The 25,053-nt window shown below is 40.1% G+C and overlaps 1 protein-coding gene across 6 annotated transcripts in view; it reads right to left on the reverse strand.

Moving 5' to 3' along the window:
• The window catches only part of dlgap4b (discs, large (Drosophila) homolog-associated protein 4b), a 102,286-nt gene extending 80,973 nt beyond the window's left edge, over positions 1-21,313 (reverse strand). For 5 of the 6 annotated variants that reach the window (XM_068720388.1, XM_068720389.1, XM_068720391.1 and 2 more), the window contains exon 1: positions 20,887-21,313. The gene's annotated coding sequence lies outside the window, so the exon portion shown is untranslated. The remainder of the gene's footprint in view (positions 1-20,886) is intronic. The other variant, XM_068720393.1, reaches the window with a different exon arrangement.
• Between the last annotated feature and the right edge of the window lie 3,740 nt (positions 21,314-25,053).

The raw sequence follows: 25,053 nt of genomic DNA on the forward strand, positions 1-25,053 counted from the left end.
GTGCTCTTCCTTTTTTGTTGTTGCATATTAAGCATGAATGTCCCCAGGTATGGCAGTGTATGCCAGTTAAGATTGTTAATGTGAACATGGTGTATAGAAAGTGTTGAGTCATAATTCTCGCGATACCTACGTTTCCTGAAGGCAACATTGAGGAAGGTTCTCAGCCTTTTTTTTTTTGCTGTCACTCACGATTACACGGCCCTCTCAATTGATGCCACGACCCCCACGCCATATCAAGGCCGTAAGTCTGAAACTTAAAAATACGATCTGAAAATGAAAAAAAAATCTGAAACTGAAAAAAAACTGAAACTGAAAAAAAGATTTGAAAACGATTATTTTTTGAAACTGTAACAAAAATAAGATCTCAATCTGAAAATATCAAATATGCAACTGAAAACTATAAGACCTCAAATATCAAAATCTATATGAAAGTGAAAAATAAAAATAAATATTTTACTCAAAACAATCCCAGAACTGAATCAAAGTTGTTTTTTTGTGCATATTTAGCATGAATGTCCCCAGGTATGGCAGTGTATGCCAGTTAAGATTGTTCATGCAAGCTAGTGCATGATTATCCTGCAGAAGAAACACTGAGTCACATCAGTGTTATCAGTTTATATATTCTCTTAAGCAACGTCATTGCCGCGATACTCCTCCAATTGCCATTTTCAAATGTTAGAGCAGCAGAGCAGAAATAACTCGAAGAAGAATCATTTTTAAACTCTCAGTTTGGAGTCAGTTTTTGGAAGGAGAATTGACACGAATCAAGCCTATGTAAGAGCCAGCCGTTTTTTCTTAAAACACATCAGTGTTTTGGTCTTGCTGCGAGTCGACAATGACGAAACCCAGTCTTGTTAAACCATACAACTCCCACATGTTCAATGCATTGCCGATGGCAGAGTGGAGCTAGTGTAGAAACGGAATCTGATGGTTCCTTGTGTTGTCAGGACATGGTCCAGGTCATTATATAGGTCAAAAACAAGGACAGTGGCAGCTGCAGGAGGGGAGGGAGAAAGAGGGATGAGGGGGGGCAGAGAAAGGGAAAGGATAGGGAGAAAAGCAGAGGGAGAGTGCAGAGAGAGCAAAGGAGGAATGAGGCAACAGCATTAAAAGAGACAGAAGCTGACCTCGGAGCACCCTGGCATTAGCTTGTTCAGAAAAGAGCATGGATTTGATCAAATCAAAGCTTTCCACTTCAAAATAATCCACATTTGATAGTTTCCTATCAGCCAAATTGGGACTGGCAGGTCAAAAGCTTAACAGTCAGACACATATACACATACTCCGTGCATCCAGGCAAGGACATACGTAAACATGCAAGTGTGCATCTCCTGCTCTGTCCTCTCAGCCAGAAATACACACACAAATACACACACACACACACACACACACACACACACACACACACACACACACACACACACACACACACACACACACACACACACACACACACTAGACTGTAGACTCTTCCTGTCCATCATCAGAAGGGTACCAGCTCACCATCATGTTCTCACATTTCTTTCCATTTTCACTGTCAGGGCTGCAGATTAACGGGAGTACAGTTTCCTCCTCAAGTCAATTTTACCGATATAGCGTCGAAATAGCCCGGCTATATTTGGCCTCTGAGTGTATGCGTGTGCACATCCATATGTGTGAATGCAGTGACCATGTGTGAGAATTTCCACAGTCAAGACAACAGAGACAGCCACCCACTACACACCACAGCTCTGTTTGGACAAAACGGACATGGCAGTTTGAAGCAGTTGTTGCCTCTTGGCCAGAAGAAGTGTCCTCTTCACGGAATTCGAAGTGAGCTACAATCAATCACAATACCAGACGGATGAGATTTATATGTTAACAATGTAGCACAGATAATCGATACATACAGCTGCACTCACACTCGCACACACAGGCCCTTGAGAACACGGTAAGCTATGAAATCTCCCCACGATCCAGTTATCAGAGTAAGATCTTTACAACTTGCAATTCAATTTCTAATGAGTCTAATTAAAACTCAGAACAGCAAGGAGTGATTATTGGGATTGTGCTGTGTTGTTGACCCCTGAACACTGTGTGTGCTGTAAGGATTGGTTCGCAATGAAGGTGGTTTGAACGGCACAAAATAAGGCTAAAACAAATACTCATCAGTAGATTTAAGTAAGACTCATTCAAAAAAATTTAATTAGAGACATAATGACTTGCATACACATGAAACAATGAATAATATAGCCAAAAAACTGCTGTGTTTGAAAAAACTGCTGATAGCAAGCTGCTCTTTTTGTATGTACAACTGAAGCATACTGTAAATGCATATCAGACTAGAGACACAGTATTGTTGGATGTACAAAACATACAGACCATTCACAATAGAAATAGTGATGAAAAGCTCTGTCTCTATTCTCTTCTGTGGAGGACTTCATTACTTCCCTTCATCCATTATTGTCTTCTTCCTCTTTAACATCATTTATATTTCCACCTCTCCTCATCGGAGCACCAGTCCTATTTCCACTGACAGCAGTACGAGCAATTAGGTCATCAGTTGGCCTATTTAAAGCATGAGGAACTCAAGGTCTAGATTTGCTCTGTCACTTAACATATCCGAGTTATGTATATAGTGTGAAAAAAACCTGCAATTTGTACCTATGTTCTCCGGGTCTCTGGGGCGCAGCTGTAAAATCTGTAGTCCTTTTGGTACGAGGAAACTACAGAGTTCTGCTCTCAGCTTTTGTAGGTGTGGGCCGCAATGTCGCTCAAAATATTCATGTAATCGTCGCTTGTCTTACATTTCCAACAGCAAAAATGGCATGATTGATGAAGATTTTTTACAGTGTAGATTTTTCAATGTTTGGCTGATTCTGATCGAGGCCGCTGAAGGCTGCAGCGGGGAAGGTATGGCCGACAGGTATGGAGCCAAATCCAGGCCAATAGCTTTAATAATTTGAAAAAAAAATTGAAACTGTAAGTTCAAGTTTTGGTCTTGAACTGTGAAAAATACAAGTGTAGGAAAAGTTTGTTTGGGTTAAATATAACTTTGATTCAGTTCTGGAATTGTTTTGAATACAATTTTAATTTTCCACTTCCATATATATTTTAATATTTGAGGTCTTATAGTTTTCGGTTGCAGATTTTATATTTTCAGATTGATCTGATTTTTTCGGTTCTAAATCATTTTTCAGTTTCAGATCTTTTTTTTACTTCCAGATCGTTTTTCTTCCGTTTCAGACTTATGGCCTTGATCTGGCGTGGGGGGCGTGGCATCAACTGAGAGGGGTGTGGCATCAATCATGAGTGAGAGCATAGCAAAGAAGGCTGAGGACCTTCCTTAATCGCGTTGCCTTCAGGAAAAGTAGGTACCGCGAGAATTATGACTCAACATTTTTTATACTCCATTTTACATGATTGGCAGAAAAGGAAATTACGTCAGTGACAGAGTTCTGTTTAGCAAACTGTTTTAGACCTTACTTTGCACGAACCTGACCAGGCAAGGCAATTAAGCCTGTATTAGTTTAGTGTAATGGAGAGACTTGAAGTCAAAAGTTGTAAGATTGTACTTTTTGGTTTAGTTGTAAGAATATTTCCTTAATTGACATTCGGTGCGCTTATTTTGTTTATGAGTCAGACATAGCAGAATCGCAACTCGTGTGCAATGCATCTTGGTACATGCAGGCACAGCCGGCATGACTCTACAGCGGTAGATATCACCTTTCTTGGTCAATATAGGGCACACTTGGGAATTTATTTCTTCAGTGGACTACATGTACCATCAGCACTAATTGGAAACCCTTACAAAAGCTGGCAAATTTTCCCTTTAACAACATTGGAGACTGCCACAAATTGCACAAAGGCGACATGTATGAAAAGCTTTAGACACAAAAGCATTAACATCAGCCTAATTTGAGGAGGTGTGTCATAAGGCGTACTTTTTGTCGTACTTCTGAAGAGGTCGAGTGAGGTTTTGCATCAAATATGCATGGTCTCATGTGGCCGGCTAACAGTCCCGGACGTGCAGAGTGTCCTGCCTTTGTGGAGGTCAACCATCTCTTACAGTATCTTTGACACACACACTGGGTGTCCAGATGGCTGGGCAGTCTAAGTCGCATGTATTTACTTGCGATGTCAGAAAGTGTGCATTCTACTTAGGACCTTGGTCACATGACATGACCAGCGAGATGTTAAATAAGTCAGGGAATTGACTAAGGCGCTAAGCCTAGCAGACTAGGAGAGCTGATTATCGTTCATTGATTAAAAACAACTGGAGTGACCTAATGTTTCTAAACATTATCATTTCAAGCTTCTGCATGAGGATGCATTGATTCTCTTAAACCAGCTTAACAAATCCCGACAGCCTTTACTGAGTTACTAATTAAAACAACTTCTAGTATACTTTATTAAGTTGTCATATGGCCATCCATCAGGCTAATGATACCATTAAAATTAGCTTAAAAGTCCACTGCACCACATTGTCACTGCATGGCTCAGTTAATTGAAACACTCACTTTGGGTATTCAATGTGATGAACTTATTGGTCATTACCCTGCTGTTAGGCACTTTACCATAATGCTCCACTTGTTGCAGTCAAGTTATATTCTGCTCCTACAGTATACAATTCAATTATTTACAATATTACAACCTCTTATACTGCACCCGATATCTTAGAGTATTGCGGCTTCTGTAGATAAAGACTGCAGGTAAGGATTATGAGAATCAGTGCAGGAGAATTCGCGTCAGGATAAGTACTTGTCACCAAATGAGGAGGAAGACATATGTCTGTCAGTATAAAACACCCTTAAGGCAACCATGACCATCCTATTATAGGCAGTACTCTCTTGTTACAGTATTTCACTGTGTCTGTCTCTTTGTCACTTTATCCGCCAGCAAAATATTTGAGGAAAAAATGAATTTGTCAAATACCTTGGTTTATGAAGATTAACTGGAAGGCCAATTACATTCCCAGCAGCATGCTATCATTGTTGTTATTGTGAGCATGTTAGCATGCAGACTTTAGCATTTAGCTCAAAGCACCACTGATCACAGAGCTGATGCATGGTTGTAGACGTGTGCTCTTGTCGAGAGTAAAGAGATACAAAACACACGAGTGTAACACAAAAGCAGAAATCATTGTGTGCACACTACACACACATGCACACAAGACCCACAAGGGGGGGATCCACTGTAGTGGATTCAGTGTTGGTCCCCTTCTGAAGTCAATTGATTCCCCACACTTATGATTTAGCATCATTCCCTCGACCAATCTCTCCCTCTTTCTTTGTTGGCCTGTCACAGTCTGCGAACAATGTTAGGTGCCATTGATGGGACAACGGGGCATGAGTGGTGACTAGACAGATAGAGACCAGCAGTCATGCAGCAAGTACTACAACTTGCGTTGTATTATTCCTGACCCATTTTAAATGTATTCACAATACGTGTATTTGGCTTGGTGGTAGTTAGTATGGTTGAAATGCAGAATGATTCAGCCTAAGCACACAGGCATTTATAAAGATTACAATCCTGAAAGCCATTTGTCTGTTTTTATTTCATTGTATAAACAAATGCTCATGTTCATGAGTTCATTATAAGCTCCCCTGTAATGGAATTAACTGACATGGGTCAGATTGAAGCTGGCTGTATGCAGCTGGTATGCCTGCAAAGCCCACACATTCAGTGAGCACAGAAATATAGTCAGGCCATGGGCACATCATATAGAGGTTACTTGATTCATATGAGATAGTATAGATACACTGACATGACATTAATATTATTGCAAATGTCTCGCAGTCATATGCAGAAAGATTCAACGTGATTCATTAAATGGGCCTCGGCGATCAATGGAGCGAGTTTAAAATTACAGTTATCAGGGTGCATTGTTATTGTCACAAAAGATAAAGCACGCATCATGCAGCACTTAAAAGGTTAATGCTATGCTCAGTCATGATACTTTCTCCTCCCACATATAAAATGCCATTTAGTGGGCAGGAATTGCATGACAACGCACTTAATGTCATCTGTTTCTCAAAAGCAAAGGCAACAAGTCAATGTAGACAAGAACAACCAGTTGCTAATTTATTCGGTCCCTCAAGCTGAAATTAATTTAGTTTTAATGCAACATAAATTCTACCTTCATGAAGGTGATAATGTTGGTAAGAAGTGTTTTGGAGGATGTAGTTTGTGTTGTTGTTGAATTGTGTTGCATTATACAGAGAAAGGTGTTTCTATTATTTTGTCCACCTCATTTACACCAATGAGGGAAGGATACAATATTTAGAATTCACTGTGATATATTCAAAAAACACTTTCTAGCACAACCACATCAGTTGTCAATATAAACTCTACTAAAGTTGTCCTTAATCTAAATGGAGCAGAGAATGTTAGTTTTTGAAATGCCACAGAGAAAAGAAGAAGAACCGACCAGAAAAAGGGCATGACTTTTTAAACCTTCGTCAGTTCGACTTGTAAGAGTTGCGGTCAAGTGCTCGTTACTGTGGAGACGCTATGGCATGAATAATTTCCTCTCCTGACACAGTGCAGAATGCAGCAGGCCAATTTTTAACCAGCACATAGCTCTAACTCTGGCATCAGTTCACTAGCTATACATTTTTAGAATTCACAGTATGTTTTTGGCTGGTCTGTCTCTGTGACGACAGTTATCCTCCAGTTATATGTCTGGCCTCTTACACTGTCACTGCTGAGAGCCTCAATCCAACTCTGGTCATGGTCTGCTTACTGCTTCCACATATAAATAGCATTATCTCGTTAACATCAGTTTCTGCAAGTTGTGTTTTTATGCAGCGTATAAATGAATATGTGTTAATTTCCACTCTGCGTTGTGTTTACAGTATTTAATACATTATTACAGTATGCACAGTTTACTTCTACAGCTTCAACAGAACAAACCACATTTGAGCTGTTTCATGTATCTAATATAACAATTAACAGTCTATATATTGTGTTATTATCACAACAAAAAAAGACAAAGATGGTTTGTATCAAATAAATGGTTGATCGTTTCTAGACAGAAATCTGACAACATTGTATTGTAATATCTATCCTTCTTGCTCACATGTCATTGGTGCTGTAAAAAGCTGGTGTAATGTGATAAGTGCTCTAGCGCCAAGAGGGCTTATTCCTCCCTTCGCAACTTCTCAAATGCACTGACAAGTCATCAATGACTCAGCCTGACGAGAATGAGCGAGGAAGGTTAGCATGAATTAGCTCTTCAGTGCTAAGCTACTGTGACGCTGCATAAAAAAGATATAATTAGCAGCACTCTCCTCAGATAAGCCACGGTCGCTTCAAGCCATTCAATCAAGACTCACTCATGGTTTGACTGGCATAGATAACCTTTTTAATCTTCTGTGACTGGATAAATACTGAGTGATGCAAGGCTATGATTACAAACTAAGAGTTAAGGTTAAGGTTACTAAGAAGGTACTTTCACGGCTGTAGTATTTTCTAGATCTCTTTTTACTAAAACAAGTGTTGGTATTTCCGTATACTATAATTTTATGTAAGAAGACATTAAAAGGCCACATCAGAAAGCTTAAAGTGAAAGTGTGTCCTTTAAAAACAGAAATGAATGGTATGTTGAAGGCTGGTTAGTGAGAAGATAATACATCATTTGTTTTTCATCATATCGTTGTTTGTGTATATGTTGGCCAATAAGTAACAAGATTTCAGTATTGATTTTAGTATTTCAGGTTATCATTTACAAGTTTTGTCTATATAACAAGAGTCTGCAGGGACACTAGCAGCTCTGTGAGGCTGTACTCCAGTGCAGTGCTTTGAGATAAATGTTTATGTCAGCATAACATGCTCACAATGATAACATTCTGATAACAAGCAGGTACTGTATAATGTAAAATGTGTTTTGTGAGGTCATAGAGCCCTTTGAACACCACTAATCAGTTCATTCTTAAATCTGAGTGGACGGTTGTGCAGAATTTGAAGATATTCCCTCCGAATGTTCCTGAGATATCGCATTCACGAGAATGGATGTACGTACGTACGAAAGGACGGACAACCCGGCGCGGAGGGCATAATGATGTAATTTGGTTATGTAATTTTTCATCCTGCACATAGGCATACACAACGACATATGGACAGTATGTATATGTAGTATACAGTATGTAAACACTGCTACACAGTTGAAGCTTATGATGAGCCTTGTTTACCGAACTGTCGGGCATCTGGCGGATGAAACTATTTAACACAAATTTAAAGGGGCATCAGATTTTAATCTCATGTAATGGTACTTTGGTGGGTGTATAAAAAAGTCACTTCAAAGAGAAGAAAAGCCAGCAAAGCCTTGATTGACAGTGACAGAGAACAATACATGAGAGTATGAGAACTTGACATCAGTTGTGGGGGGGACACACGCTTTCTTTGTAGTTACAGATCAAAGGAATATCTATAGATTTGTTAATACACCACAGTAAGTATGCTTGTGTCTCCTGAGCTTTAGGCCTCATCATTGCTTATTTGTTTGTCTGGAGCTGGCATATGAACCTGGCATTTCCCCTGTCTGTCTATTTATCTCCACAATCCTCACTTTCCTCCTGTTTTTTCGTCTCACTCTGTGATATCCTTTATGAGTCACCTACAGGTCTGCACTGCGGAGGACTCCAGTAATTACTCCACAACAACTCATATCGAAAGCCATGGCAGGTTTATTTTTATTTCAAACGCAGGCCATATCAACGTGCTTCACAAATCCATGGAAGAATTCAAGCATAGATGGATAAATTAGAATAAAGAGAATAAATTAAGAATAAAAAAATAAAGTAATGAACATGAAAGCTGTAAGACGGGGTTTAAAAGTAATTATAGACCGGGAAAGTTTCCCTTTTGGTCCAAATATATCGCTTAAACTAAGTGTAGCAATCATAGAAACCACACTATACCGGCATCATATATGCAGTGTGCACATGCACACAGCTGAACATACTGTATGTGCACAAAGTCTCACATACAAATAGATAAACACTAAACAAATCATTATTAAACTGACCATCTCCACATGCACTTCGGTTCCAATCAGAGATAAGACAATTAAACACTCTCAAGTGCTGCACAAACTAATCAAGTCCCGAATGAAGACTCAGGTCTGAACAAAACTAACACAGGCATGTGTCTATCTATTAGTTGGGACTTGAAAGAGCAAACAGCAGAGTGCAATCAAAATCAGCATCATATCGAACAATTAGTGAGGGAAACCAAGCTCTCTCTGTATTTGTTGGCAGCTTGGTTCCTTCAGTCTTTCCAGTGTCATTAATTTGAGCCACACTGTGTTATTTATCCTGTGGTGCATGCCGTATCAGTTAATATATATTTTGTGAGAGAAAATCAGTCCGCTGTAACAATGCAATTATGCATCATGGCCTACCCCAGCACGCACTGTAAAGCAATAATTTGTGACATTTTTATATACACTTCTCTTTTGCAATGTTGAAAATGTTACACACGATATCTAATGAAATATCATTGCATTTCTTGGGCAGTGAAAGCCACCTTTGATGGCCAGAACCTGCTGCCTACAACTCAAACTTCATCAACGGAAAATGCAGGCAAATAGAAACAGATGTGTCCAGTGGAAAAGAAAAGTGTCAAAAGAAAAAGGACTCATCCATTACCTTGAACAAATCACAGGACTCAGACATGATAAAGTAGCTGGCAGGTTCTGCTATTGCCTAAGAGCCGCTGTGTCTTATTATTATTATATTGGGCCAGTGCTTAATTAAGTTGCAGCTTCTCAAGTGCACTGAAACATTTGGTCTGGACTTTGGTTCTCAGTCATGCAGTCTAATTTGGGGTGAGTATATGTTTGTGGCTTCTAGCAGTAATAAATATGTATGCATGTATTTACAGACAATATCATTATTTCTGGTGACACATTTCCACATATGGCGAGCAGTAAAAGAGCCATAAAAGTGTTTAAAAGCATTTTACTGATCACTGGGGGATGTTGAGGTTGAGCCCTATTTATTTAGAGCACAGGCCACAATTCTTTCCTTATGTACGCTGTGTGTGTGTGTGTGTGTGTGTGTGTGTGTGTGTGTGTGTGTCTGTGTTTAAAATTTCAAAAGACACATTATGAGAATGCTTAAAATATGGGATTAAATGCTTACTGTGTTTGTGTAAGAATTTGAGGGAACTTATACTCTTACATCTGTACTATGATGAATTTTACTGATTGTATTAACAGCACAAATCAAAGTTACGCTGTGCTTTCCATTACATGCCATTTCTTTAACTTCCTGAGAAATCATTATTGGTGACTTAACTGTATTTTGCACCTGAAAAGAGACTACAGGTACCAGGGACGTGATAATCCCTGGTTCTCCTCTGATCTAGCAGACAGTATTCATGAGCAAAACCTGGCTTGGGCTAAGGCAAGAACAACAGGTTCTGCCACTGACTGGCTTGTGTTTAGGCAACTAAGAAACAAATGTTCCTCTTTTATCAAGAAAGCAAAATCTGAATATTACTTGTCTGTTACTGGAGATTTTGGAAAACTATAAAATCCCTCTATGTGAGCAAGAACTCACAAGCTTTACCTACTTTTATTATGAAGGATTCTGTCGCTGTTTGACTCTTGTTGTCCAAGGTCTGTGAAACCCTGTACTGGTGTTACAGTTTATACTGGTCAACCTTTTAATTTTACCCTATTTCCTGTGCAGGAAGTTCATAAAGCCCTAAAAAGCTTAGATCATAGAAAACCTTCAGGGCCTGATTGTATAGACCCTTACTTTTTGAAATTGGCTGCTGATTTTGTTGCAGAGCCACTTGCATATGTTTTTAATCTGACAATGAAAAATAACAAAATACCAATGAAATGGAAATCTGCCTTTGTTCACCCACTGTTTAAAGGTGGTGACCCAGCTAGTTTAAATAACTATAGGCCAATATCTAATTTATCTGTACTTGCTCAAATTCGTGAAGCTCTTGTGAGCAAACAACTTAAGAAGTTCTTATACACCAATGCCATTTTATCAACCTATCAGTCAGGCTTTAGGAAAAAACATAGCACTATTACAGCTGCACTGAAAGTGGTAAATGACATTTCTGTTGCTCTTGACAAGAAGCAACATTGTGCGTCACTGTTTATTGATCTGTCTAAAGCATTTGATACAGTTGACCATGATGTTTTAAGGCTAAGGCTCCTCAACTCAGGGCTCTCGGAGCAAGCGGTCGCTTGGTTCACAAGCTACCTTGAGAATAGGTTTCAGTGCATCAGATATAAAGGTCTATCCTCTGATATTGCAACCATCTGCAAAGGTGTGCCACAAGGCTCTGTATTAGGTCCACTTTTATTTACTGTTTATATAAATAATCTGAGCCAAAATGTGGTGGATGCTAACTTTCACTTTTATGCTGATGACACTGTGATATATTGCTGTGCGTCAACTCTTGTGCAGGCAATTGATTTCTTGCAAAATGCTTTTAATGTTCAAAATACCCTTTGTCAACTGAAACTTGTTCTGAATACATATAAGACAAAACTTATGTTGTTTTCAAACTATCGGAGTAGGCCACAGAATATCCCTTTGGTGGTCACTCTTGAAGGAAGGGAAATAGAGGTTGTTCACTCTTATAAATATCTGGGTATTTTGATTGATGACCCCCTCACTTTTCAGCCACATGTGCAGTACCTGGTGAAAAAGTTGAGGTTAAAACTGGGTTTTTATTTTCGAAATAAGCTGTGCTTTTCAACCAATGTAAAAAAGCGATTAGTTGCTGCTACTTTTTTACCTGTGTTGGACTATGGTGATCTTCTTTATATGCATGCCTCTGCTAACTGTCTTCGTATGGTGGACACAGCTTACCATGGTTCACTGCGGTTCATTACCAATTGTAAAGCTTTAACTGTGAGTTATACTCTCGGGTAGGATGGCCTGCTTTGGCCACCCGTAGGCTCTGTCATTGGTACACCTTCATTTATAAGGCAATCCTTGGTCTGCTCCCAAACTACCTGTGTGTCTTCATCATGCAGAAACATGTCGGACAATACTCCTTGCGTTCTCAGGACTTCTTTATGCTCACTGTCCCAAATGCCAGAACAGAAATGGGTAAAAGGGCTTTTGTGTACTCTGCACCCTCATCGTGGAATATGTTGCAGAATGATTTAAAACTCAAAGAACTGATATGACTTACTGCTTTTAAATCTAAAATGAAAGAAATACAGGCAGGTTCCCAAAAATGTAAATGTTTTTTAAATGAACTCGGATTCGTCACTGTCTCTTAACTTTTTGTTTCTTTTAACTTGTTCTGTGTTTTCTGTCTGTAACTATGTGTTTCTTATGTTGCTGCCTGTCTTGGCCAGGTCTCCCTTGAAAAAGAGATTTTTAATCTCAATGGGACTCTCCTGGTTAAATAAAGGTTTGAATTTGTTCCGAGGGATTATCTTAATATACAGATAGAAATATTAAAATATGAAAAACCTTGTTCTTTTAACAGGAAAAGCAACAGGCCACTAATGAGTTACTGTGAGTGTGAGGAGAATGAGGACGGTAACATAAACCATAACGATGTACCCACTCTACGGTTACCACCCACCTTTTCTATATCAAAGAAGAGATCCAGTTCAACCTGACTATGATTGATCTGAGTAGCCTATATGTTAAACTGTTGTTACATTAGGATTTATGAGCTAACTATTGTCATGAACTGTAAACAAGTGAAACAAAATGTCAGAAGCTGACTATGTGAATTTTATCAGACCACCTGCACTGCACAGGCAACACAGATGCCATTATTATGCAGTATTCACAGACAGTATCTTATAGAATCTATTCATCTCAACACTGTGTGAGAGAGAGACAGAGAGAGAGAGAGAGAGAGAGAGAGAGAGAGACTGAGAGAGAGAGAGAGAGAGACAGAGAGAGACAGAGAGAGAAAGAGACAGAGAGACAGAGAGAGCCAGAGAGACAGACAGAGAGAGAGAGAGAGAGAGAGCGAGAGAGAGAGAGAGAGAGAGAGAGAGACAGAGACAGAGAGAGAGACAGAGAGAGAGAGAATTACTGAGGCATTGTGAGTTGATTTAACAAGTAAATTGAACACATAGGCGGGCCTCCTCTTTGTTTGTTCTTGTGTCCTCTGATATCATTTTTTCCACTCGGCTCTCTAGTGGGGGGGCCTTGCATCTCAATGAAGCCCTGTCCAGCTGGGAAGTGGTCTCACTACTAATGAACAATTCCCTCACGCTGTTTGGAAACTGATAGGAGAGGAGGGGGGCAGCGGTGGCAAGCGTTATCAGGGAAGAGTGTGTGATACGTGTACACTGCGTTCCAAATCACATACTTTTCTTTTTTCTTACTCAGTATGTACTGTTGCATGAGTTTGGACATACTACTTTGTCCTTACACTGCACCTTAAACTTTGACCCTCTTGCTCATACAGTATATCCACTGCTCAGAGGATTGTGGCCAGAAAAGCCAGAAAAGCATGCATTTTGGGAAATACACTTATTTGCTTTCTTGTCAAAAATAAGGTGTGAAGATCCATACCTATATCTGTATATTAAATATGAAGCTGCAAACAGGAGATGAATGAAGACTGGAAGCACTGGAATATGAAAGCATATAGAGGGTTATGTGCTGGACTGTTTCTTGGCCCTGGAGTTTCTTGCTATCTCGTTACTTATGCTGTAAGAAACATTAAGAGATGGCAGTAGTACATAAACACAAACACACATACAGAGCTTCTGGCAGCTGAAGTAAACAGGCCCAGATGAACAAACGTCTTGCACATTCTGTGCAGACTCACACATCTGATCTGAAACCCAAAACGGACCCGGATCCACTCACTCCAAAGAAAACCAGTAAGACTGTCAGATTTGTAGAAAAACTGCAGTCAACCACAGCACTTAACGGTCATCAAGAAAGACTGACCATACAAACTGACATCATAATCTGAATTACAGATGTTAAAACTTGAAACCGTGCTTTGTATCTACATCCAACTCTCCATATTCTCTGCTGTGGGCCTGACAGGGTCCTTTCCTCTCTGCCAGGTTCCCAGGTCTACGCTGCCGCCGTTATGATTGAGATGCTGACAGCTTGACCTCCACACCAAGACGCATCTTTTGACTGCAGCCATTTTCTCACCATTATGTTTAGCAATGGGCCTGTGCCTGCCAGAAACGGGGAGGCTAGTTGCTGAGGCTATCATTCATAGGAGAGAGGAGGAAAGGATTAAGGCCACTGAGAAAGAGCAGGAGAGAGAGAGGGGTCTGCATCTTAATGCAGGCCTGAGTGTGGAACAGCCTTGTTATGAGGTGGCTCAGCAGAGAGGGAGGGAGATGCTGCGGCTGGGTGGGTTGGTAGGTGGCTGCTGGTAGGAGGAGGGAGGCAGGATTAGTGTGAGGAAAAAAAAGGCAGATGCAGAAAAAAATTAGGATAAGAAGGGTAGAAGAAAGAAAAAAGAAAAAAGAATGCATGCACAGTACAAAAAGGAACATAATGTACAGTATAAAAAAGAGCATCTCTTTTTAATACTACCAGTGCACTACACATTACATTGATGTTATTTCAATTCAATAATTGCCACATTTAACTGACCTTGGCATCAGGACATCATTATTTTGTTCCAATACCAGTGATAACATTTAATAATCTCATGCCATCTCTTCTCACTCTCACAGTAGTTTAAAAGTTGAAATGCCTTTACTGTCAGATTTCAAACATACTGCGGATTTCTCCATGTTGGTTGATTTGCATAAACAAACTTCTTTTTATGTTGTTTTTATGCCTGACATCCTTCAAAACATATATTCAAAGCTCAAGAGTTGAATCAAATGAGTCACACTACAACAACATAAAGCTGCGGAAGTGTCAGACTTTCGCCAACCTCCCGGCCGATGGAGGCGAAGACAGTACAAACTAAAAAACTATCAATATGCCTGAAAAGAGTCTCTGTGGCTGATGGAACTAGGAAATAATTTCACTCTGACAGAGAAAAACATTTCTTTTACTTCAAAGGACTTCTGCATTACAATCAGACACAATCCACGGCTCATACACACACACACACACACACACACACACACACACACACACACACACACACACACACACACAAAGCAGCACTTGCTGTCTTACATAGACATACTGCATGAGGGCACACAAACACAAACCTAACATGGATCCATCACAACAGCATTTCACACTCCATTGGTTTCCTCCAGTCATGGCTGTTTGCTCTCACACTTTGTTAAGTTCCTGTTACTGTACAATCATCTCAAGGAAAACAGATCTTCTCTCAGCCAAAGCAAAAAGAAAAGGTCTCCTGACGATCACTTAAAGGCAAAATAATTGCAGCTGCACACAGGAATATATTCCATAAGCAAACATAACAAAAACATGTTGCATTCTTCTGGGTATTTGTTGATCGCTTTGAGCTATCTGATGGATGGCATTTGTTAACACAAATAGCGTAATCACTTGACACACACCGTAATCCTTTTTCTATTTGCTGAGTCTGGATGTGTGGTTCCATTGAGTCATTACAGTGCAAAGAAGAGGGAGGTTAGCACATGATCATGCAACATTTCCTTAAGCAATTCAAACTATAAATTAGTCCATCAAACATGCACGCACACACACACACACACACACACACACACACACACACACACACACACACACACACACACACACACAAACCACGCTTTGAATTGTAGCTGGCATTGAAATGAAAACCTGAGAATCCTTTTAATTTCTCACAGGTATACATTTGTTGACCTTAGGTGGATGTTTTGCATAACTTTATATGGTCATTAGCAGATTTTTTGAAAAGTCCATAATTATCCTTGGGGTTTTACACACTTTAAGCCTTGCAGAATAAAAACATGTGGAGAGCCACAGTGTGAATAATGTCCTTTGTGGATGCTTGTTTGAATGCAAGACATGCATTTCAAATATGCAGCAGATAAACATTTGACAAATCAGTATGCAAACTTGGTACAAATCATCTTATACCATGTCTGACCAGGATCCTCATATGGTGTTCAACTGACATTTTCATGAAATGGTTAGCATTACTGACCTGTACATTTAGAACCAAACATTATCTTTCCCTAACTTTAAGTGTTGTACTGGCTTAAACTTGATCATATTTGGGATGCACAAACACAGCCGTAGTAATCGATGGAAAACAATGCCAATGAATTAACAATATCACTTATAATCCTTCTGTTTGACAAGTGGGTTGTATTTCTTCCCTAAATCCTTGACTTGTAGGTGCACATAATGGATTATTATTGCAGCGTTAACAAGCATCACACCAAACATAGTAGCACGTCATGCTGTGTGCAGAATCACAAAAGCTCCCCTTTGCCAGTCTGAACCTGTGCCAAACCCCTACTAGTATCCCGGAGCAGCACAGCTAGCATGGCTATTAGCTGCCAGGTAGGTGAAAAGAGGGTTTGGCACCTATTCGGAAGCCTGCCACCTCCGAGGAAGTGTGACGTATGGCTTAATTAGAATTGATGGTCTTGGGTTTTTGACTCATAGACTAGGATTTAATTGATGTCAAACGTGTCTTACTTCATGTCAGCTATAGCCAAACTCCACTGCTTGGATTTCAAGCTGGAAAGAAGAAGGTTGGAGGGGTGCGCCACCTCTTGCTAAGTCTTTAGTTTGAAGTAAAGATAGAATCAGCCAGTTTGTGCTTTTGACAGCTGAAATGTGACTGTCTGACAGGTAAGAGCAAGCGAGAGAAAAATAAGCAAAACGAGGAGAAAGAACTGCAGCAGTGACACTGACTTGCTCATTTTTTAAAAATTACACACTGTTTTGTGACTGTTAGTGTTACATTGAGTAATCAGCAGATGGGCGCAAATTGTGCCATGACTTAATTTGAATGACAAACATTTCTTTCATTCAGTTCTATCATCTTTGATGGCAATCACTGCAGTTTCCTAAACAAATTACTGAAAGGGACTTTTTTTTAGCATAATCCCGTTTAGATATAACATTCTTGATGATTTTCTTGCATCTCAATAGCTTACAATAAGGAAAATTAACTTGTTGTAAAATATCCCACAGGATAGGATTTCTTTTTTCTAACGGCAAATAATCCTTTGCAAACAAGGAGCAAAAAGGGGGTTTATTTTACACTTTCACTCCATGAATTATTCAGTTTTTGCACTGCTAAATATACCTAACAACTGCTATTGAAGGTAAATGGACAAATGTGATGTCCATATTTTGCTCTTATATCCAATAGTTTATAAAGCACTCTTAAAGTAACTTGCTCACTGACTATAACCCGATCAGGCCTCTCAGGTCAGCAGGGAGAGGACTGCTGGCTCTACCCAGAGTTGGATCCAGGTCCAGTGAGGGTTCGTCCAGCTACTGTGGTCCGAACTTGAGGTTTATCACAACTGTGTCCACATTCAAAAGCAGACTCAAAACGTTCCTATTCTCCTAGGGTTACAGTTACTTAATCTGTGTGTGTGTGTGTGTGTGTGTGTGTGTGTGTGTGTGCATGCGTGTGTACTCGTATGGTCACACTTGTTTCTTATGCAGTTGGGTACATGCAGCTATGTGATGTGCAGCGGTTTCTATTTAATTCTGTTGATAATCTGGAGGTTTTATTGCTGTGTGGTAGGGTGTACGCTTGTGTATGCTATATTCTTATACTCATATTGCTTATACTACCTATGTTGTTATGTTTATGACTACATTTCAATATTTTCTCTTTCAATGTAAAACACTTTGTATATGAATATATGCATAAAATTGCCATTGTCATCAAAAACAGCAGCAGGCTCTTCCTCTAAAACAACCCATAACAATAATGTAAATAGATGCAAAGCTGTGATCTATTTCAAAAAAGCTTCATAAAGAACAAGTAGAAAAAGGACACAGAGATATGAAAAATGTGGTTTCTTCTGCAGACACAGTTTCCAACTGTGGGGAATGACAACATCTTATCTAGTTAGGCCATTTAAATATAGATTTCTGCTACTTTATCCGTTTCTGCAGCTTCAGTCTGCTGATACATGATCATAGACTTCCTTTTATGTTTTTATCCTTGAACTTCAGCACCTGTGACATCAACTTTTTGTCTTTAACCTTTTCTATAAGACGCCAACATTATAACTCATAGTTGCTGCAGCAGCATTAAAGCATCCAATTAAATATTAATTATGACTGAGCCCACACACTCCAAAAACTCACAACACCATGGCATACTCTGCAGAAACACAAGAGGGAGAAGATTTTTTTCCCATTTCTCCATATTGCCTTCATCCCTTCATTGATGCAATATGGTGTAATCTAGCCCCCCTGACTGAGCAGTGGAATACACACCTCCGACTCTGCAGATATTTAATACAGGACTGCTCTATACATTATAAATGTCCCTCTGCAATATCCCATCCTTCTAAAACGAAGCCACTGCACAGAGAAAACAGAAATGGCCTGCCCTTGTAAAATCGCCGGGGTTTGGACATTATGTTCTGAGCCTTTTTCCTTTTGTCCTTAAAATATGTCACTTAAAACGCATGCGTATTCATAACATACATCAAGGCGGGTCCGTTAGTTGTTGTTTTTGAAACCGCTATATTTCTCTCTTCAAAGCCTAAAGACTCCATTGACAAAAACAGTAACTGTACCTTGCAGAACAGAAGGGTACATACAACATCACTTCAAAAAATCTTAACTAACCCTTTTAGTTATTTCCAAACTCAGCACAGATAACGTTGAGTCAGCTAGCGTTCACATTATTAATAACCATATTTATTAGCTTACTTTGGAGACCTACGCCACTGCTTTTCCGGCTGAGTGGATGTTTCCATTTGAAAACCAGGGAATAAACGCAGATGGACTTTAAACAAACAGATATCCTTGTTCTAAGATTACAGAGGTCATCATGTACAGTAGAAACTCAAGAAGAAGTGCAGATTGTCAACAAATGAAAAAAATAAAATAAACACAAACAATCAAATTGTGAAACAAGATGATGCAGATGAGAGAGAAGTGCAAAGATCACAGATTGTATCAAATAATATCCAACATGGCTGTGGGCTGGTGCGCTTCTTTTTGTGTGCACACATGTGCGTGTGTGACAGAGACAGGCAGAGAGGGCAGAGTGCCGCTGTGAGTGACGAGATGCGATGAGACACAGTTTGAGTGAGTGCATACCAGCAGGATGGAGAGAGAGATAGTGTGTGAAAGTGGATGAGAGAGTGAGAGAGCCAAAGAGGGAAGATGGACATAAATGGCTATGAGTTAGCATAGCCTGCTAGTTTATTTTTGTTTTGTTTTTTTTTGCAGCAGAAGCAAATTGAGGCCACTAACGCAGCAGTTAGGCTGTTTTTCAGGTCACACAAAAAGCTGTGCTAAAAGGGTAGCTAGACCTAAATCCATTGTTAATTTGACAGAATGAAAGACACTGCAACCTACTAAAGGATTCACACATGTTGTAGTCCATCAAGTGATTACAGCTTGTCTCATGTCATCTAGCCACACTGGATTTAATTTCATTAAACTGTTGGGAAAAATACTATTGATTTATCTTGATTAGTATCCCGGGCTGAGCACAGCTGGATCTGGATCAGCTAATGGTAATGCGTCATTTAAAATGCCAAACAGAGACAGACAGATTATTCTTATTGTTCATACTATTCCATTTATGTTCATCACAGTATCTTTTTTTTCTGGGAACCTCTTCTCTATCCTCAATATTTTAGAGCTGGCCCTGCTCATACATGCTGTGGGTGACGTGAGTGACTGCTGAGTGGACAGAGCTGGTTGGGTGATTCATTTGAGTTTGTGGATTAACTGACCTTGTGAGTATGGAACTGGTAGTCTGAGCTAAATCATCATCTCTGCAAATGGCCTAAATGTAAGGGTGCTCTAGTGGCCACATGGAAGCCATTTCTCTTTTTATTTGTCACTTGCAAGACACACAAATGAATCATTATTTGCAGAAAACTAATCTTCCACTTAATACAATGCTTTTCATCCCCCTCCATAAAACACGTGGCGGCTCTGCTTGTCACTATTCTCAGTGCAACAAAAAAGGGTAAAGAAAAACCTACTTGATTCATTCCTCTCAAGAGTGTCTGTGCTGGAGTGTTTTCAACCGGCAGAATGATGCCTCTTGATGTTCAACAGTGAACAGAGGAGACATAACAAGTCTCCGGGTTCCTTTGGGCCACTTGCCATTGTGGTGGAGAGCGAGCTTTGATTCCTCAAATCTTGGGAGGACAGGATGTCTTTTATTTGATCAACAAATACTTACGAATACACTGGTAAACTCAAGGCACCATATCACTTCTGTTTACCTGTTATTTTGACACAGAAGCTCTCAAACCCATATTTGACTACTTTCTCCTCCTAAATACTGTCTTTCATTTACACACAGGGGCAGGGAACCAACCCTGTAGTGTGTGATAAACATCGTATTAACCCAATCTGACAAGTCACAGCGTTCATTTGGCCAATAACACCCAAGACTCCAAATCCACCATTACGCATGCATTTACCTGTCACGAATAATATTGCTGAGAAACCGTGGAGGAGGAGCTGCATCATTTCAGACACACATCACAACATCACACAGACAGATCGCCCACTGTTGTTATGTTTAACCACATAAACGCCGGCAAACCCGACGTCCTGTGACAGTGCCTGTGACATGTTTTGAAAGAAATAGCCCATAGCCTGCGTGTCTTTTAACCCCGCAAAGGCGCATTGTAAATACTGACTCCAAAACAGCTTTTTAAATCAGCATGAGTCACCTTCCCACCCACTTTGAACGAAATCTTCACTCAGACTTAACATGTAAAACACACATACGCACAGCGGGCGATACGTTGCCTGCTAGACGCATACATCAACCAGCAATTCCACAGTTTTGCGCTCCGTGGAGCCGATTTACCTTCGAGTGAGAGCGCCTTTTGAAAATTGGAGAAGACGACTTGGTGGATTTATCCGTGATTCGTCCGTAACTTCCCGAGCAGGACATCTGTTTCCGAAGACACGCCGATAGCAAAGAAGAGGAGGAGGAAGAAGAAGAAACACGAGCAAGCGTCACTGTGATGAACAGCCACGGCGCCGTTTCCCGTTGATACCCGGTATTTTCACCTTTGAAGGCTTATTTGCCCGGTTAGTTTGTGTGTCACCGGCGGGAAGAAAAACAAGAGCTGCGGTCCACGGCTGTCTCCATTACCAAGCTTTATATTCACCTGAACGTTTAGAGACGACAGACAGCTCAAAAGCCAGACTGAGATAGAGAGAGAGAGAGAGAGAGAGAGAGAGAGAGAGAGAGCGAGAGAGAGAGAGAGAGAGAGAGAGAGAGAGAGAGAGAGAGAGAGAGGAGGAGGAGGACTGCTTCCGTATGTCAAGCGAGCCGATAGATACTGAGACACTGCTGCAACCAACCAACAAACTCCAGAGAGAGAGAGAGAGAGAGAGAGAGAGAGAGAGAGAGAGAGATGGCAAATCACAAGTGAAAGGCTTCAGTGTATTTAGGTTACCAATCATTCATTTGTAGTTATTTGTATTCACTTGTATGAAGACGATTTCAATTAAATTACTTCACCAATGTTATTTTTGCGTTTTTTTTTGTACGGAACCATTTTGCAAACCACATTTTGTTTTAGAAATGTGTATCAGGCAGCCATTGGCGTCCATTCATTTCCGTTTGATATAAAAACCTATTGGCAAACTCTTGAAACTTGCTTGAGTTGTGTAAACCATGACTGTGATCAAGTCCGCATTAACAGGGTTACTCGATTCAGTACAGCACTTCAGTAAAATTGGGGTACTCATAAGAGAAAGAGAAATAAATTCAAATTGATGCAGCTGAGGCCTAGATATACTGATTCAAACTCCAAAAAAACCAAAATCCGGCATTTCCCATAATGCAACTCAATAGCATTATCTCGTTAGACCCTCCCTGCTGGGTAAATTACCTTTCAGACCCTACACCCAAACTCCACTGTTTTTAACAAAGGCTTCCTGTAATCTATTTTTTCCCTCCAAGCTCAAAACTGTGAAAACTCTGGTGACATCATCAGGGTTATTTTCTCAAAAGTGTTCACACTCATCCAGAGTCACAGAGGACATTTTACAGCTTTTCCCACAAGCTGAGTAGTACTCCTAATGACAACTAAACTGACCTTTATGTGTAAAATCAGTGGAGCGCCCCTTTAATTTTGGTCCAAGTTGCATTATCATTATGAATGTCAACATAAAATGCATTACCACAACTGGTAATGATCATGCGACTTGTGCGGCCTTGACAGCTTCTATATGTGATAGATTACACATCAGCAGCGTGTTTCAAGAGACTGCCAATCGAGTATCGAGCAGAATGCTTAGAAGTGTAGGGGAAAGACATGAAGATATGTAAAACTGCACAGCATGCTTTAAAAAATGTTCAGGAAATATGCTACATGTTTTATAGCTGAGCGGGTAAAACATAACAATCTTAAACTAAATGATCATCTCTAAAAGAGAGAAGAAGAGTACATTTTAGCTCACTTTCAACACCATGGGAGCATTGCTTAGGAAGCCTTAAGCTTGTTTCCTGTAAAGCCAATAAGGCATATATGAAGTGAAGTGAACTGACAGAGGGAAAAAACAAATGCATTTGGTCCAATTTTCTTTCTCTACAAGAGCTGTTGATTTTTGTCTCACATTAAAGGAAACAGGCAACCATACTGAATACAAAACAGCACATCTGCCCATCTGTTCTTATCAGACTGATCTTTCTTTACAGGGAATGTAATTCATTTGGTCACCCTCTGCTTTAGCGCTGTATGGAGTCTTTTTTTCATGCCAATAAAGCCCAGACTAAGGTAAACTGAAAGCGAGTAAAAGACGGGGAGATAAGGAATGGATTCAGGACCTTGGACAGCTCACTGGGTGTCCTAACTAGGCCAAACACTATGCTCTTGTTCTTGCTGCCACCTCTTTTATCATGTCAATCTAAATTCAGTTTGGAACAGGCTAAAGATGAACTGAATACTATTACATCCACAAACTCCTGGGACAGAACACACAGGAAACACACGTCACTGTCTACAGACTGAAAAAGACAGGAAGCCATATGAAGTGTGGTGAGACATCAAACAAGGCTCAGTCTACCTAATGCAGCAGGAGGACTACAGGTTTATTGCTTTATTATAGGTCGTCTTCCACCTGTCACAGTTGATCGCTCTCATCCCTGTGAGGTGAAGGCCAGGGAGAAAATACAAGTATTTCTTAAAAGGTCGACATTTACCTTGATGTTCTACAAAGCTGGGCACACACAGAAGCTCTTTCTCTGCATGCACACTCCCTGGAAGTGAGAATAACCCCATTCATAATTCTTATTAGCGATTGCAAAAAAAAAAAAAAGGTGACCGTTTTTGTATCTTTTGGCTGGTTCTAAGTCAGATGTAATAACCCTAACTTAGCTCAGCAGTGAAATAATCATAAGTCGGTTGGAAGGCTGCTAGTGCAAGTAATGCAATGTGGATATATTCCAGCACTCTCTCTCTCTCTCTTTCTCTCGCAATCAATTTCTGCAAACTACAGTAACCACTTTTCTCCAAAGCAGGGTGAGTGCTTGTTTATTGATCCCTCTTCCATCAGACTTCCCTTCACTTTGAGGCTACATTTTTAAAATGATCTGGGAACGAAGTGACTCCGCTCAGATACTGTTCACTGAGTAAAGTGCAAGAAATGACCAGCTTTGTGACTCAGCATTCACATTCATTTTTCTGGCTTCTCTGCTGTCTTACACAAATGCAGAGGAGCAGCTGAAAGGCACTAAAGACGATAGTCTCATGGTAAAAAAGCCCTCAAGATCCAGACTTGAACCCACAAAGCATGGCAAGAACCTCGGCATGTATTCTGATCATGTCTGCTGTGACATGAACCCTGCAGATAAGCCCAGCTCATGTGCATTTGAATCAAAGCAGCTCTCTACTGCTCTCCCCCTCTCTAAGCATGTCTTTCAGCAGCATCTGTGCGGTGTGAGGAGGGAATATGAGGGGAGGATTACCTGCTTAATTAGTAGGGGAGCTGAGTTTTGTGAGGGTGTTATGTGCACAACACACACGAGAGAGAGGCACTGTAATCACATGTAATCAAACACCTTAATAGGCATCTATTTGAGCTTTCACACGGCATTTGCTTCCCAAGATAGTGGCGTCTATTACACCACATAACCACATATATTAAAAAAACATTCATTTACATTTCCGCTCATTTAGCTTAATTGCCACAGCAGCCCAGAATGTATTCATATTCCACGTCGGTGCGAGAAGTAAATATGCGTTAGTTTGCAATTCATGAATGTATTGAAATCAAGGGCGAAGAATGACTGTGGCAGAGCAGTAAGTCATGTGATGGTTCAGCTGATAAACAGATGGTCTCGCTCTCTCTCTCTCAAACACACGCACACACACACACACACACACACACACACACACACACACACAACATCCACACTCACATAATCAAAGCCGTTTAATGCCCTTGCCTCCTCTTTGGAGAAGAACATAAAGTTTCACACAATCAGGAAACGATCAGGAGATTGCCGGTTAAACCTGCATGTCAGAATTAGTAGTGACATTTCGCAGAAAGGAAAGGACCTTTCACTCTGTTCCATGAACACTGGTATGGCCTGGACTAATTAAGGAAATAGTCCTGTTTATGTGTGATGTCTGCACCTGCTCATCAACGTCCCTGACAACATTGATTAATTGCATGCTGTGAAAAAGAAGGCTTGGCAGCTCATTAACCAAAAAAACAAAAGTTGAAGGGCCATGTTATAGCTCCAAACTGAATTTCTTATTAGTCATTTTGTCTTTTTTTTGTGTGGCGTATCAGCAATGTATAAAATCATATAATGTTTCTATTTTTCTTGAATAGAGCAAATCACAGGCATCAGCTATCATACACTGGCAAATGGCTCCTAAAATGGCTCTTAAAAATAATTAACTGACAAACTAGATATGAATAAAAACATCCCTTCACTGCAACACATGTAGCACTTTCTTCAAATTTGTCATTTTGTCTTTCTGTTAGCTGTAGACAGACAAGACAAATTCAA

Source organism: Cebidichthys violaceus, unplaced genomic scaffold, assembly GCF_023349555.1.
Source record: "Cebidichthys violaceus isolate CVI_PGR_0920_01 unplaced genomic scaffold, fCebVio1.0.p SCAF_25, whole genome shotgun sequence".
Classification (NCBI taxonomy): domain Eukaryota; kingdom Metazoa; phylum Chordata; class Actinopteri; order Perciformes; family Stichaeidae; genus Cebidichthys; species Cebidichthys violaceus.